We start from the raw sequence: 16074 nt of genomic DNA, 5'->3' as shown, positions 1-16074 counted from the left end.
TTAATAAAGTTCACTGTTGCTTAAATTAGATCAGTCTAATTCACTAGCAGAAATTAGATTTGTGCTTAAAACTAAAGAGCAAGCCAGCCAGGTTCAGGAGCACATTTGGGATGCAAAATACATTAGGCCTGTTGCAAGTTGGTTAGTGCTTCCAGTGCCTTGAACTCTTCAGGTGAAAGTAGTCTCTGATACAAGAATTTTCTTATGCATACCATTTGTGATCTGAACTCCCTGCATTTTTATTATTTTATTTTTATTCTTTTCTCTCAACTCTTCCAAGAATAAAGGAGGAGAAAAACTGTGGGAATTTGTTCAGTCTGTTCAGTCCTTATGGCAGACTAATGAGATACTAACCATCAAGCCGACTCCTTTGTGCAGTTATTTATCTGCATTGACAAGCCAGTTTGCTGCACTGCTTTGATTCTTACGAGTATACAAGAGAGAATCAAATGGGGTTGTTAACACAGCCTGTAAGAAGCCATCAAACTTTCAATCTCTCTGACATAAACCTGTGTTTTTGTTGCTTTCTGCAAACGGTGTATGAGGTTTCTGCTGCGTTCTGAAATGGATGTGCAACACAGCTGAAGGGTTATTGTTTTTCCCCCTCCCTTGGAAATGACTATGTGGAGTTTTCCATAGATGCTTAGCATGGAAGAGCAGCTGTGGTTTCTCTTCAGATGTCATTATTTAAAATATAAAAACATTATGGGTTCTAAGTATGGGCAGATTTTTTTTGTTAGGGTGCTACTCCCTAGTAGATTGCACTAGAAAGCTGGAGATGAAGCTACTGTATGCAGACAAATCCATATTGTTCCTGTCTGCATGCTCCCTGTGAAACTGCTCTACAGCTATACAGTTTGAAAGCAGAATCTCATGAAAGTAAAATCAGCATAAAAGTCAGGTTTAGACTTCTATATTCATATTTATGAATTTGAAAAACCTCCGCCATGATCTTATCTGGAGCTGTGGTAGCAGTTGACAACAAATGTGCCCTTGAGAAAACTGTGTACAGTAATGCAATGGAATTGTGGATATTCCTCCCTAGTACTAGTTGCTTGCACTGATGTTGTTATTAATAACAACAGTGATAATTATTTTCAGAAGCTTGGGTGCCACAGAAGGATTCTGCTGGCCTGCAATGATTGCTCAGCCAACTGGCTTTGTGTTTGTAATAACTACCCTGTGATGGGTTTACCTTTATACTCTGTTAACAATGCAGGGTGACTGTTCTCCCAAACTGTTGGGTTTATGGGCTAATGAAAATTCAAGGGAATTAAATTTGTTCTTCTGAAGTACTCAGCTTATTTCACTACTGCTGTACAAGCCACATTAGTTCGCATTCATTTCTCAAACACAGAATCACCAGTTTTCCCCATTAGGTTTTTCTGTAGACTCATGACCATTCTAAATAAAATTCAGTCTTTTTTTAACAAACTGGAAGTCAAATTTCCTCTTGTCCCTTTTCATTATTAAGATAAAAAAGTTCAGGGTTTTGTAAGTCCAAATACTCTGTTTAGGCTTTTGAGGTGGTCAGGTAGAGATGTCTTGGAGCATGCTGTGATGTTTGACAAGATTAGGTAGAAGTATTAGGTTTTTTTATTTTCTCAGATAGCAATCTCTACTGTTACCTGAAAAATGTCTTAATAGAAAACTTGACACAGAAGGCTGAGGACTAACAGGCTGAACATGTCACAAAGAAGATACTCCATAGCAAGTGTAAATACAGCAGTCTGAAAATAAGAAAATATTATAAATGTAAATTTGATTCAACCTATATATATAAAATGTTAATACCATTTAAAAGACACAGACAGCATTTAGGTTTATGAGGTGACTTCTCCAGTCTTTGGACAGAAACCCATTAAATTCAGGGCCTGAAGACTGGACAGATTAGAATATGCCAGGACTAAGCAGAGAGAGTTTTTGGGGTACTATAGAGACAAGGTAGCAGTCAGGAAGGAGGAACATTTCTATAATACTTATAACAGTATTTCTTGTACTAATAACTGGGACTCCTAGTGAATAGATTATGAAACCTTCTTTCCTTTGGGAATTTCATTCATTGAAGGTGTTCAAATGATTAAGTAAACTGCCCAGAGTGCCAATTAAAAGGGTAGACTTATATTTTCCATATTTACAGTACTTGGAAATCAAAGCCAGCCTGATCTTTATGGCAACCCCTGTTACAAAGTCCAAGTGTCTACGTTGTTTAAAGGGCTTCTATCTCATTGTTTAAATAGCCTTTTGATAAGGAAAAAATATAATAGTGTTGATGATTGCTTTCAGATTTGCCTATCAGGATGGGCTTTCAGAGCTGTAGTCCTGAGTGTTTCTTTTTGCTTTGTACTCATATTATTAATAAATGAAGTACACAGGTCTTTGAACTTCCAACAGGCGCAAATGCCCATGTGTCTGTAAGCCTGAGGTCATGTGTTCATGTCTTTATGTGGCATTTGGGTCTGGGTCTTTTTCAATGGAAGTGGTTGCTGAATGGAGCATTTGATCAAGGGTTTTCAAATTAGGCTTCTGTAATTCAGATGTAATTAAAGCTACTGGTCAGGCAGACAGAAAGTTGTACAAGTAGAGGAGAATAAAGCACAGAGAGGAATGAAATGAGCGAAGTAGTGGAAAGTAATGTGTGGATAAGATAATAAGAAAAAGAACTAAGAGGAGGAAGAACAGGAACTGAGAAAATGAAGATGAGAGAAACTGGGAGGTGATTATTTGCAGAGATTATTTTATTTGAAGAGTTACTAATCCCAGTGCTCTGAGTTGTTACTTGTTTGGCAGCATAGTGACATTTTTGTTGAGAAGGAAGATCATGGCATAAGTTTTCCAGGATGGATGCAAGGATTTGTTTTGTTATCCAAATACAAATAAATCTGAGGCTTACGGGGATCAAGGAATATTTTATGTTGCTTCTGCTGGGAATTGCCCTTTGGTTCCTTGTTGTAGTTCCCACCTGAACAAGGTCTTCATGGATATCTTTGCATTGCTGAGAGGAGACCAACAGCATCACCCTGCTGTTGCCTGCTCAGGTTTTGCTACCAGCAGCAGGTCTGCTGCCCTCCTTTTGTCCCTGCTGGGCAAGATGGATCCGTCTGAGGTGGGAAAGGGAGCTGCCAGGTGTGTGGGGTTACTCTGCCTGACAGCTCTTGACATCTCAAAAACATGAGAATAGACCTTGTTTCAGACTGGGCTCTAAATAAACTCTGACTTTGGGATCAGGCCTGCAGGATCTGCAGGGAGTTGTTGGTTGAGTTTACTCTTACCAGAACGTATTTTGCCTGACCTGCATTGGCCTTTGAAAGTGGAAAGTCTGTGCTTGATAATTATGATGTTATTTTCACCATCTCTTTCAATAATTGGGCTTTAAAACTGGGCACAATTTCTTGATTATAAACTAGGAAATATTAACCCAGCACACTGGTGCTTTAGGAGGCACACCTTCAAACACTGACCTCTGCTTTTTTTATAATCTGTAAAGTATGGGGCACACCTGTGTCATGGTGAACACAAAGTACCACTGCAACAGGACTCACTCCACTTGGCTTGTTGGCTTATGGGGCAATATAGGACACACACTGCAATACATTTCTATGAAAATAAGGCTTGTAATATTATATGACTCATTTAATCAGGAAATATTGAGCATTATGGAGCATTTAGTATTTGTCTTTGAATTGCTATATTGCTGAATACTTCTGATTCTCAGAAATAAATCTAATGAAGAGAAGAAGAAAAATGCTGGGATCAATGTTGGTGGCTGTTAGTAAAAACAAATAAAAGTATAAGCATTCATTCAGCTGTTTCTCATAAACCAAAGATATTCTATCAGCCACTTAGTTATGAGCATGCTTCTTTCTCTTTGAGAATAGTAATTTTTTTTGAAGGGCTCCATTAATTGTCCTGTAAAATATATGTTAGAGGCTAGGTTTTGTAACTCCACAGAGTTACAAACATCTTTGCCCAAAATTCTAGTGCAGAGAGCTGTTAGCAGGTGTTTTTATTTCTTAGCAGTTCTTTAACAATTGTTCTTCAGAAGAATGTTACTTGGGATTCAAGATTATTTTTGAACACAAGAGGGGATGCATACCTGCCAACATTTTTCCTCTTTGAAGAGAGATGTGTAGGAAAGACATAAAGATACCACTTCTGCCTAGCACTGGAGAGCTTTCTGGAAAGGTGACAGGCTAGAAACACAGTAGTTAATTTCTCTCCAAAAAAAGGAGGATTTGGAATTGGCTGGCTTGCATGTGATGTTGCTTTTTTCTTTCCCTTTTTTTTTTTTTTCCTCTTTCTTTTTAATACCTTTGTGGCCTTTCCCAGTTGTCACCCCCCTGCCCAACACGAGATGGCTCTTTGGGATAATAAGCCTGGCCAGTTTGGGATCTGAACATAATCTTACTCGCTCTCATGTCTGGCACTTGAACAGGAGTGACAGGCTTTGGTTCCTTTATCAAATAACTCAGTGTATCTATTTTTGTAAGCCGTGTCATTGGCTGAAAAATTCAGGTCCCTCTACAATTATGGGGCATGACCGGGAGCAACAGAGGCAGCCGGGCTTCTCTTGGACTCCTACCAGTTAATTGAAATTCTACTCCAGCCAGTTGAGATGGGAAGTGATATGAAAATGTGGAAAAACCTGAGTTGAATTGATTTTCCTTCCTTCTCTTTCCCCCACCTTTCTTTTTTTTTTTCTTTTTTACTTTAATGAGAAAAGAAAAAGACAATTATTTGGGTTTATCAAGGGAGCTTAACACAAGTCCTGAGGGACAGACCACAGAAGAGTGGGGGCTCACATGTATTGCTGGCTTTTGTTTCTTTTGCATTTTGTTGATGAAGAGAGAGAAAAAAATTTGCATACTTCCGCCATGTTGACAAGTATCTATAGCTTAGTGTGCTAAATATAACCAGGGAATGTCTGTATAAGTATTAGTATTGTGGCATTATAGAAGATGTTTTTAGTATACCTGCCCACCACTGTTTGCCTGACATGACTTTTGATTACCTCTAAGAATTTTTAGAAGTAAGCACCTATTCCACTTAGTTTTAATTCTTTCTTGGTGAACAAATGCTCAGGATTCTTTTGTGTTGAGGCTTTTGTCCACGGGGCTTAGGGCATGATACATTGGTAACAGTAAGGCCAAAAAATTGCTTCAGGCTTACCTCAAGCAGCAAAACTTTTTTTCCTTTGCCCTCATTGTATGAGCATTTGCCATAGGAGATGTCTGTCCTCTTATTCAGCCCCAGTCATTCTGATTACCTTTTGATCAAAAGAAACATTTTCTTCTTACTTTGCAAGAACACATGTATGCATTTGTTTCAAATTCAGCCAGACTAAACAGATTTAAGAGAGTTAAAATCTATTGTATATAAGTGCATTAGAGATTTTACCTGTATATTTTCACTAATACCCTTGTTAACACGTTGTAATTTTCTGAAATGTGCCAAAATATGCCCACCCTTGTGTATCAGATAAGGGTGTGGTAGCACTAGAAAGCATATGGTACAAATTTCATTTTTTTCATGGAGGAATATGATAAGAAGCATTTGTCAGAAGCTATTGTGAAATTTTCTTCAGCACTAGGAATTGGTTATGGTGTCTTTTTGTGTTGTTGGGTTCTATTGGCCACTGCTGCTATAAAATTGAACCTGTGAAGTGATGGCAACCTTTGCTTCTGCAAACACTAATGAAAGTTTAAGGTGATTAATACTCCTTTGACTTTAGCCTTTGTATAAAAACCCTCAATTGTTATAAACACATGTGCTATTATAGACTTAATCCAGAATGAATGATTTTCCAGCACAATTAGGTAAATCTCCAAGTTATCAGTTCACCTGGCTGATTAAGCTCATTGAAATACCCTTGTGCACTAACTTGGAAATAGTTTGACTTTGCTAATATTGAAAAATAAGCATGAAATGGTATAAGCAATAAATAAATATGCCTTAGGCTTTGGCCACAATTTAAGGAGGAAAAATCTTTGGGAAAAGGCTGGAAGCATGATATTAACTGGGTTTGGTTTGATATTTGGACAAAGAAATCACTGCTCTGAGCTGAGCAGAGAGATAAGCGCCCTGACTTGCAATAGATTAAGAGCCCTGCATTGGTTAGAACAAACCATGTTTGAGACTCTCCCCAAGTGCCGCCACGTTTAGATTTAAGATTAACTGCAGCAGAATGGTGGAGCTGCTGTTTGTTTTATGAAACAATCACTAATGACATTAAACAGACGGTGCCCCTTCCAACACGATTGTTCATTTGCGATAAACTGAGAGAAGCCCACAAGAGATTGGAAAAGAAAACTCTTAAGTGCTTCATTTTCAGGCTCTTACAATGTCCTATTGGAGGTGACAATTAGTGAAAGAGAAGAAGAATCTAGCTCCTGACACATTTAGAAATTTTATTTTTGGTGAGGAGGGGATTGATGAGAAGAAAACAAATAATTTGTAAATATTAGCTTTGCTCTATCTTTATACTAAGGACCTTCATGGTAATAATATAATGACAAGATTTTCTATGAGGATTTTTTCTAATTCTCTCCCTCCCCTTGCTCCTGTCAGTGTGAAGCCCACACTAAGCATTAACAGTATTAAAAAGAGTGTTATCTATTAGTTCAATTAGACATCAGACATTTACTTTCCAATCTATTTGAAGACTGATTTGATTTGGGTCCAATCATTTAAAAATAAGAGAGCAGAGCTGTGTACAGAACTGTGTACAGATATCTGTAGCTCTGAAGTCTTAATTGCAAATTCAGATAAGGATTAGAAGGGGCTGTATCTCTGTAGACCAAAGGTATTTGCTAATACCTGAGATATAAAAGTGGTTAAATTCAATATTTACTAATTTAGGATTTCCACTTCGGATTTTGATTAAGCTTTTTGGTTGAAAACCCCACGTTATTAAGCTGTGATGAGGGGAAAAAGCAACTCCATCATAAGCCTCACTTTAACGCTTAATTTCAAATAATTTATTTTGGACCTTCTAAAAGCTGCTGCAGTACTTCATTTAGAGAAGAAAAAAAAATCAGCAAAACAAACAAAAACATTGTCCAAGCCTTGTTGTAGCATCAAGCTTTTGTTTTGTACACAAAGAAATATATTAATAAAAAGTGGTTTTAAATGCTTATTACTGAGATGGTTTGTTTTGAAACACAGGCTTTTTCACAGCAGTTTTTACACTTCATTGTGTACCATGAAAGACATGCTAAGTAGAGGTTGTCAGGTTCCCATCTGAAGTAGACTACTGCTGGGGAATGGAGCCATTTATGATGCCACTCAAGCAGGACTAATCTAGACTAGATCTCTTATAAATAACCAGCCAACAAAAATACCAAATCCTTCTCTTTTTCTGATTGAAGTGGGCAGAATTGCTGTTTTAAAGAGCAGGAGATGCTCCTTATGAAGACATACTGCAAGAATTAGTGAATCCTGAATGTAGTTGCCCAGCAAACCTCAGCCTTCTGGAGACATCAGTTTCATGTAGACAAGATTTTTGAAAGTTGTGCTTTGTTTTTCAGACTATCATTTGATAGACAGATGCTCTCTGGTTATGTTTTTGCCTTATTGACTCTGACTGTTGTAAATCTCCTGTTGTAAAACTTTGCTCTGCATGTATGTTCCAACCTGCTGTAAGTGGTTTCCCCACATGGTGTAAATGCTGATTTATGAGGGTTCCTGAGATCACATCTTCCTAGCAAGGAATGGGCTAAAACTTCCTTTTGTGTTTCAGATGTGTTTTGGCAACATGGTGCTCAGCCTTCCAGTCCTTAGTTACATGACTGCTCCTTCTTATGAAAAAATGAATTTCTATATATTGCTTATGAAAAAGGAAAAAAGACAAACCACTTCAAAGTGATTTCCTCCCATTAGGAAATAGGTTCCTGGTTAAAAGGAAGGATATTTGTAAATTTTGGAGGTTAGAGCGACTTTTCTGTGTTTATGCTTAGGCATCAGAAGTATATAATTAATTTAAAAATAATAATTCTGCATTATTGACATGAAAGACTGGGAGGGTATGTAGGAGAATACTTCTGGCTCCAAGGATATGCTCAGCAATTTGCTGATTAACTTGCCTGTTGTTTTGGAAACCATGTATTGCTTTAGGGGCTCATGAAATCTGGAAGGCATCAATTCAGAGCTGTGAGTCTCCCTGATACAGAGAGCAGTTACCACTGGTGCTGGTGTCACTCACAGTGCACCTTTGCCATGCCAGCATCTACACTCTTTGCTCTTTTGGAAGAAAAAACCTTGGCCAGAAGTAATCTCTGAATGAATTACCACCCCTCACACTGTTAAGGCGTGAGGTTCAGTGTTCACCTGATTTTAAGGCTAGAGAAGTTTTTTCAAGTTGACTTTGTTTCCATCATCTTGCATTTAGTTTCTTGCAAATTTCAGACTGACTATTAATATAGTTAATTTTATTAAAAAACCAGGACAAAGATCAAATAATTAGTTATAGAAAAACTTGATTGCTAAGAAAATGCAAGAAATGGTATGTGTAGAATTTTCTACAACATTTATAGGTAAACCTTTGTTCTAGCTTTGTACTAGATGAAGTATCTGAATTCATTCCATGAAAATAACTTAAAGGTTCGGTAAAAATTATTATATGAGTGATACATTAATGTTTCCTAGGACTTTGGATCTTTTCTGGAAGTTGCTCATGTCTAAACAGTTCTGCATATAACTGTAGTTTAGATATTTCCTAATGCATCCTCAAGCCATGTTGGTTAGTGTTCCTGGCAGGTCAATAATAAAAGGAAAATAATAAAAATTACCTTTCTGTAACTGCTGTTTGATTAAGGTATTTTCTTATGTCATCTGTCTCTAGTTTTGCACTGGTATGAGTCCATTCTAACTCTACTGAAGCAAATCCTTTGAGTCCAAAGTTGGTGACGTAACTAGCAATAATGTTGGGCCCAGTGTAGTAATAAGCATCCATCAAAAGCATCATAAGCATCCATCATAAGCATCCATTCTTCTTCTTAAGCAAATTCTTATACCTGTTTTGAGGTGCATTACACTATTGTCTGACGTGGAGAATGATAAGAAAATAATGTTAATACTGAGGAACAATCAATATTTTGATACGGTGAACAACACCTTGGGGAAAACATAGGGGTGGGGTCAGGTAGCAGTTGAAGTACCATGTGTCCTTCAAAATATTTGGAATCTATGGTTTTGGGATCTAGCAGATTTGTGATAAACTTTCCTTTAAAGAGCACTTATGACTCAGGGGAAAGAGGAATGCTAAAGGCAGGATTGTTTCTGACATAGGTAAAGACTCTGAGCAATGACTGTGATACAGCCAAGTGTGACATCCAGGGTGATGGTAGGGGTAGTGCTGATTGCTGAGCTGCTGAAGGCTGGTCAAGGAAAATAGACAAGTGATAGTAACTTGAATCTTTTTTTTTTTTTTTTTTTTTTTTTGGTCTGAGTTTAACATTTGTACAGAATTTCTCTGGGAAAATGGGAATGAGTTGCTCAAAATGGTTCCTTAACACAGAATCCATCAAATCCATCTTATCTTTATCCTACTTCTAAGCATTTCTTTTTTGGGGGGGCTCTACATGTGTATTATCTGTCTGTGTGTTTTTATGGCTTTTGGCCTACTGCAGTTTTGTTGTATACAAAATGTCTTGGAGTCCATAGCTCTGTCTCTTGTTTGCATTTTTAGTATAGAAATAATCAAGATTTTGTCAGTTTCCAATACCAGAATAGGCTGTCTTTTGTGTTGGAGAGCATCACAGATCCTCTTTGTGTCTGGCTGTTGCTTGTGTCTCAAGACAGTCAGTAAAATACAATTGAGTGTCATCAGTATCGTAGCACTTAATATAATATGCTGAATTTGAATGATAATCCCTCAAAGCAAGGCTTGTATTTTACCTGTTAGTTTGCAATGTCTCTTATGACTACCTGAAATAAATGGAGAAATATGCAAAGGCTAGTCTCTACAGTGGCACAAAATATAAAGATACAACAGGCAGAATGCTTGTGTTAAGGTCATATTTAAAAAGAAAAAAAAACAAAGAAAAACAAACCAAACAACACAAGCCCCTTTGAAGTTAGGGAATAATCTTTTGACGTCAGAAAACTCCAAAGAGGGTTGCTTGAATAGCATGTAAGCTTTTGACCTTTACAGTATAGTCAAATAAAGAACATCTAGTACTTGCATTGACTATTCAGATCTGTGGCCAAAAAGTCTTTAAACGTTCCAGATTGGAAGGTGGCAACTCATTATATTTCAGGCTGACTTGGGACAAATGTGAGTTATTTTCCCTAATTGTGCGTGTCTTGCCTTTGTGGTGGAAGTAACTTGAGTTCAGCTTTCAGATTTGAGCCAAGCTATTAACATGATCTTAAAAGTGTCTCATTTGAATTGGACACAATGCTAATTTCTGAACATCTCCTAGAGATCTTGGTAGCTTTGAAAAGCTGATCTATCTCTTCTAAAATTGAGGAGTCAGAAATGAAGCCGTATAATCCATGAAGACTTTTCTGTCTGCAGTGTGAACTTGTTTCATTTTTCTTTAACAATTAGTGCTGAAATTTCCACATCAGAATATTAGTATTTCTTATGTTCCTCCATATAAGTTACTCTGAACTAATCATAGTGCATTTACCAATTTTTCACAATATTAGCAACAATCTGTCAGTTGGTGTCTGGCATTTAAGTCTCTCTTGCCAAAGTTTCAATCTCCAAGGCTGAGAAATAAATCTGTTTCTTTGAATAGCAATGAGAGACACTGGTGAGCATTAAAAAAAAAAAAAAAGGTAGACACAGTGTTCAGCTACTAGTATTACTAACAAAGCTTTTTATCTTCTTCAGATTTTTTTCCTGGGGGAGAAAACTGAATTGTTTTCTAAATGGCTGTTTCTAGAATTTGTGGAGAAAAGATAGTTTAAGGTGCAGAACTATTCTAATATACTTCCTTTGCATCTTTTATTAAAAGTACCACTTTCAGCAGCTGCATCTTTCCAGAGCTAAGTGAAACTTTAAAATTCTTCAGTGTTGTAAGATTCCCTGATAAGCCCTTCTAAGGTAGAGCTTTCAGGTGGTGCCCCAGGATGTCCCAGTTACTGATGTCACTAGCCATCATTTCTGCATTAGATTGCAGGTAGCACACATTAAGCATCCTTCAGTTTCAGTGGAATTGCTTTGCCTTGAACTGCTGTACACAGCTATAGGTAAACAGAGAAGAATGTGGTGAGAAAGTACACAGGAGAAGGATTTAAACCAGGAAAAGTTGTGTCTGCTTTGTTCAATGAACAAAAGAAAATAACTCTTTGAAAGGCTGCAAGTATTAGCGCGTTATTATCACATCCTACTTTCTGCAGGCAAAAAAAAGAAAAAAAGGAAAAAAAAAGAGGAAGTTTAAAGGACAAAAAGAACTTTCTGAGAGACAGAAATCCTCTCTCTACTATCTACGTATTTAGCATAGATGATGTGGTTTGTGTGCCACAAGTACCACGGCTATTTTGTCTGTCTGGCGCGTGATGCGTTTGCCAGATTAGAAACATTAGTGCCCTCTATTGTTCATCAGAGAACTGCAAATATTTTTGCAGATTATGATCCTTATTATCGTTCTTGGTATCAAACAGATTTTAACAAAACCCACACACAACATAAATGCATACTTTCTTGATGGTAAGGCATACTTTCCTCAGCTAAACTGCTTCATCAAGAAGAGTGCATATGTTTTCTTTACTGTATCAACATTCTGCTACAACTTTTTCTGCTTTATGAAATGTAATAAAATAAATTATACCCCCACTAGGGGAAAATATCTTGAAATACCTATAGAAATAGATATTCTTTTTACTCACATGTTTGCTGATAAATTCACTTCTTTCTATATGTGTATTTTTTTAGTAGCAAAGATATTTTAATCAAGCTGTTCTCAAGTGTCTGAAAGGAAAGTGTTTTCAAATAAATATTGCCTATTCTTCCCCTCAAAATTATGTTTTATTTCAAGAAATTGGACTTCTATTATTTTTATAGGCTAGCAGAAATATGAAAGTGCAACTTCTCGTAAGAACAATAGAAAAATAATGTGGCCAAGCTGTGGCTTGTTGTATTTTTTTCTTTTTTTACTACATTAAAGTGAACTGCAAGAATGACAACTTCATTCAAGCAGATCATTTGGAATTACATTAAACAGCTGCTATTAAACAGCTGACAACAAAGGAGACCATTTTGATCTCGACAGCAGAGAGATTCGAGCAGCATGCTCCCTCAGTGATGCTATGAAGAACACATTGTGCTCTTGTATACCAACACGCAGTGTACTCCCCACTGTGCTTGTTGCCAAACACCGTTTTTTCAAATCACTTTGTATTCAGTCAGGGATCCGGGAAGTCCAAATCCAGCCAGACAAATGCAGAACAGCTTAGTTGAAGCAGCTTTAACAGGTGCCATCAGCACAGACTTGTCGAACCAGAGAGACAAGGCAAACAGCTATGGAGTGGTGGTCAACAGGGTGTGGATTTGCCCCGCTGCACATGATGACACGGGGTACTAAATAGCTTTGTTGGCACAGAGGCTGGCTTGTGGCACTTGGGTAGAGGGGAGGGAATGTGACAAGAAAAATACGTGGTCACTCCTTACAGACAGAGCCTGCTAGACTTGTATGCTCACATTAATTTGTTCTTCTCGGTCGTGCCAGACTCCGAGTGGACCAGAATAAAATGAGCGTACCTGTAAAGGGATAAATGGGATGAATGCAGGATTGATTTAAGAGGGTGCTTCCCATGCTTGAGATAGTTGACTGAAGGATGAGGAATAAAATAAGAGTGGAGATAATTGGATGGGTTCTTGTCTTATGCTGTCCTTGTCTTTCAGGGTATGAGAGGCATCCCTTCATTATATCATTGTAATCTGCCATTACTTGTAATGTGCCACGTGTGTTGCCCACTGAGTTGTGTTACCCCTTCCCAGTGCAGAGCTGTCCCGCACTTTCAGTGCCTTTTCAGACATAACCTTGACCCCCTCCTGATGACCTTCTTCTGGAAGTGTGGATTTTTTCTCAGGTAGTGTAACAGTGACAGGTTACAATACTTAAATCAATTGTTTATTCTACCATTTTCTTTGAGTCAGGACATCATGTAGTGGTCTCTGAATACAAAGGGACATAGTTGGTCAGTGAACTAGGATCTGTTTTACTGCCTTCTAGCAAAGCAGGGAAAATCCAGCAAGTGACTTTTCAAATATTCATATTTAAATTTCAATTTGAAACTTAATATTTGCAGTATTGGAGAAATATGAAGCTTTAGCCCTCTGAGGAATTTTGCAAGGCATTAAACTAAATTTTTATATTAGGCCCTTAGTTTTAGATCTGTATTTATATCAATAGTTCTTGTCAGTTTCACAGGAATTATGTGAAGGAAGATGTCAAATGTGGCTCTGCCAGTCACAGAACCATTTTGCAGGCTTGTTTTAAAGAACACATAACCTATCAGTAAGGGTGGAAATTATAAGCTTTGCATTAGAAGGTGCTTAGCTGGGCCAGGAACTGGACATTTTGTCTGTTTTACTGCGAGAAAAATTCTACTTTTATTGTTGCCATCATTCTAATGATGGGTAAAACCAGGAAGGTGGCCTGGACAGATGTAGTTGGAAATAAATGATTATGAGGAGTGTCTGTCCTCTGTTCTTTGTCACACAGAATAGGAAGCAGTGAATTGTGCTTATGCTGAATGTGCATGCTTCCACTGTAGAAGAAATAGAGTTTAAATCAGACTCTAGTCATGATTAACTGTGTATCTTGAGTTTAGAAAAATCCTTGCATGGAAACTTTTGTACTGCATTTAATGCAAAATAATTCAAGCTATATCATATATGAGTTAGCTGAATGGTTAATTCTTCCCCTTGTTTCATGATGTCTCTAACCTGCATTTGTCCTAAGAAAAAAGGCCTGAAAACCACTGTCATAATTGTAAATTGTGAATTCTTTTCAAGTTAACTCTCTCCTTGCCAGGTTAGATTCTTATGATGTTTGTATGTTTGTGGAATTGAGTGTTGTCCTTAAAAGCAATGGTTCTTGGCTGGTGGCAGGTGAACCATCCTCTTGGGCTCAGCCTCAGAGGCAAGGCTGTGCCCCCTCCCTGCTCAAGGCAGCAGAGTTTTGCTCTCAGTCTTTGCAGAAAGTCAGCTAGGTATTTCTCATTTGCCTCTGACTTATTTTCTGCTGAGCCCAAGATGTCTCTTTTCCTGAGCTGGATTGCATTTAGTGAAACACAAGTCTGTACTGAAGTGAAAAGAAAGCATTTGCTGAAGTCAGGCATTAGATATTCACATTTACAGAGGTCTGCCTGCATGTTATGTCCAGCACCTTACAATGTCTTGTACATTTATTTTTAGCCAATAAGGAAAAAAAATCCTGTAGATATGACATGAAAACTCACGTAATAGGCAAAAGTCTTAAAGAGATCAGGCTGAAAGAGTTCTAAAGCATCCTTGTTTCTTCACAGGCTTTTGTATTGGCTTCAAGTAATTTGTCTTTAACTGATACATATTCTTCTCAACATACAGCTCAGTGTTAAGGAGCTGACATTCAATGGCAAGCCACAAGAAGGCTGAAAAGGCAGCATCATGAATAGTGAACTCTCTCTTGGTTTCCTTGACACCTGCATAGTGCATACTGCCAACTATGATAAATGGAGCAGAAATATAGACACTTACTAAAAAGATGGAGCAGAAGTTAAAGGCTGGAGTGAGAGACATAGAAAGATGTATGCTTGATCTCACTTGGAAAGAGAAACAAATGGGTAGGGGAGCAAGTGAAGTTGAATGACATCTTGAAGACAGGAAAGGACTGAGGCTGAAGTGGCAGGAGGCCAGCAAGAAGAGCAGATGGGAGGTGGGACAAGTTTATTACCAAAGAGGCCATTGGATGCTAACAGTGCACATACTGCTAGAGAAACAGATGAGGTGAGCTGATAGTTTTTCTGAATTCTATCTGAACGAGTCTCCTATTCAGATTCCTCATTTCTTGAACTTGGTATACTTTTTGGGAAACTTCCCTGGCAGATGGAAGAAAACTGTGCCATGTGACGCTCAGAAAAGCAATCATCAGAAACACAGCAGAGCAGGAGGGGGGAGTTGAGCTGTGTTCCAGAATATTTGAACTTGTGATCCAGAGTATTTTTGTAAATGGGAGTATTGTGTTTGTAATTCTAAACTATTGTCCGTGGAGGAGAAAAGTAACATTAGAGAAGCATATTTTAATAAATCTGAATTGGCCAGAACAGTTCTTCCCTTACTGTAGGGATTGGAGAAAATGTAACATGTTGTTTGGCTTGATAGTGGCCACTATTGTCTTACAAATCTTGTGTAAATTGACAGATGAGTGAGTCTGACCTGATGCTGGGAAAAAAACCCAACAAACCAGCTGACCTTGTAAAAGCCCCAAAGAGCAGAAGAAATGATGTTTTGCCTGCAGGGCTCATTAATTAGTTGAATTTCTCATCTAATCCTTCTGGGTCAGCTGTGTTGCTTAGTCTACTCCAGAAGGGACAGGCTTGTAGAAACCATCCTGACAGGTATCTTCAAGATGCAATACACAGGCATAAACTGTGTATGCATTCAGCAAGGTAAATGCTACAACTTCTGTCCTTGCATGTTAATGAAGGGGTAGAAGTAAGGACTTATTTTCGTTTGGATAGTTACAGCAAGCCTTTTGGATTATCTGATTTGGGTTTAAAATAAACCTTGGCCCAATCTGTGCAAAAATTGTTTTACTTGGTTTCTTTTCTTCTTTACTCGGCTACCACATCTCACTCCCATCTGTACTAATTGTTGTTTTAATAAATCAACAAAAACAAGTAGTTCCAACAATGTAGTAGTGTGTGATACCTCATAGGATCTCTGACACTACAGTCTAGAAAAGTGCTTTAAAATACTGACATAGTAGTAGCAATTCTTTAATTCTATCCTATGTTTTATTTTGATCACAGCAACTGTAAGGGCTAAATTTTGCTCTGCACTGCATCATGTTCCCATGCCTTGTATGAAGTTTGTTTGTATGCCTGCACAGCTGAAGGTAAAAGTGATCTGTCACCTTGACA

General features: G+C 37.8%; 1 protein-coding gene across 30 annotated transcripts in view; it reads left to right on the top strand.

Moving 5' to 3' along the window:
* The window catches only part of ESRRG (estrogen related receptor gamma), a 368929-nt gene that overhangs the window by 183774 nt on the left and 169081 nt on the right, over positions 1 to 16074 (top strand). The gene's annotated exons all lie outside the window — the stretch shown is intronic.

The sequence above is a fragment of the Erithacus rubecula genome (assembly GCF_903797595.1).
Source record: "Erithacus rubecula genome assembly, chromosome: 2".
NCBI classification, from domain to species: Eukaryota; Metazoa; Chordata; class Aves; order Passeriformes; family Muscicapidae; genus Erithacus; species Erithacus rubecula.
The sequence above is the reverse complement of the archived record's forward strand: the minus strand, read 5'-3'. Positions and strand labels throughout refer to the sequence as shown.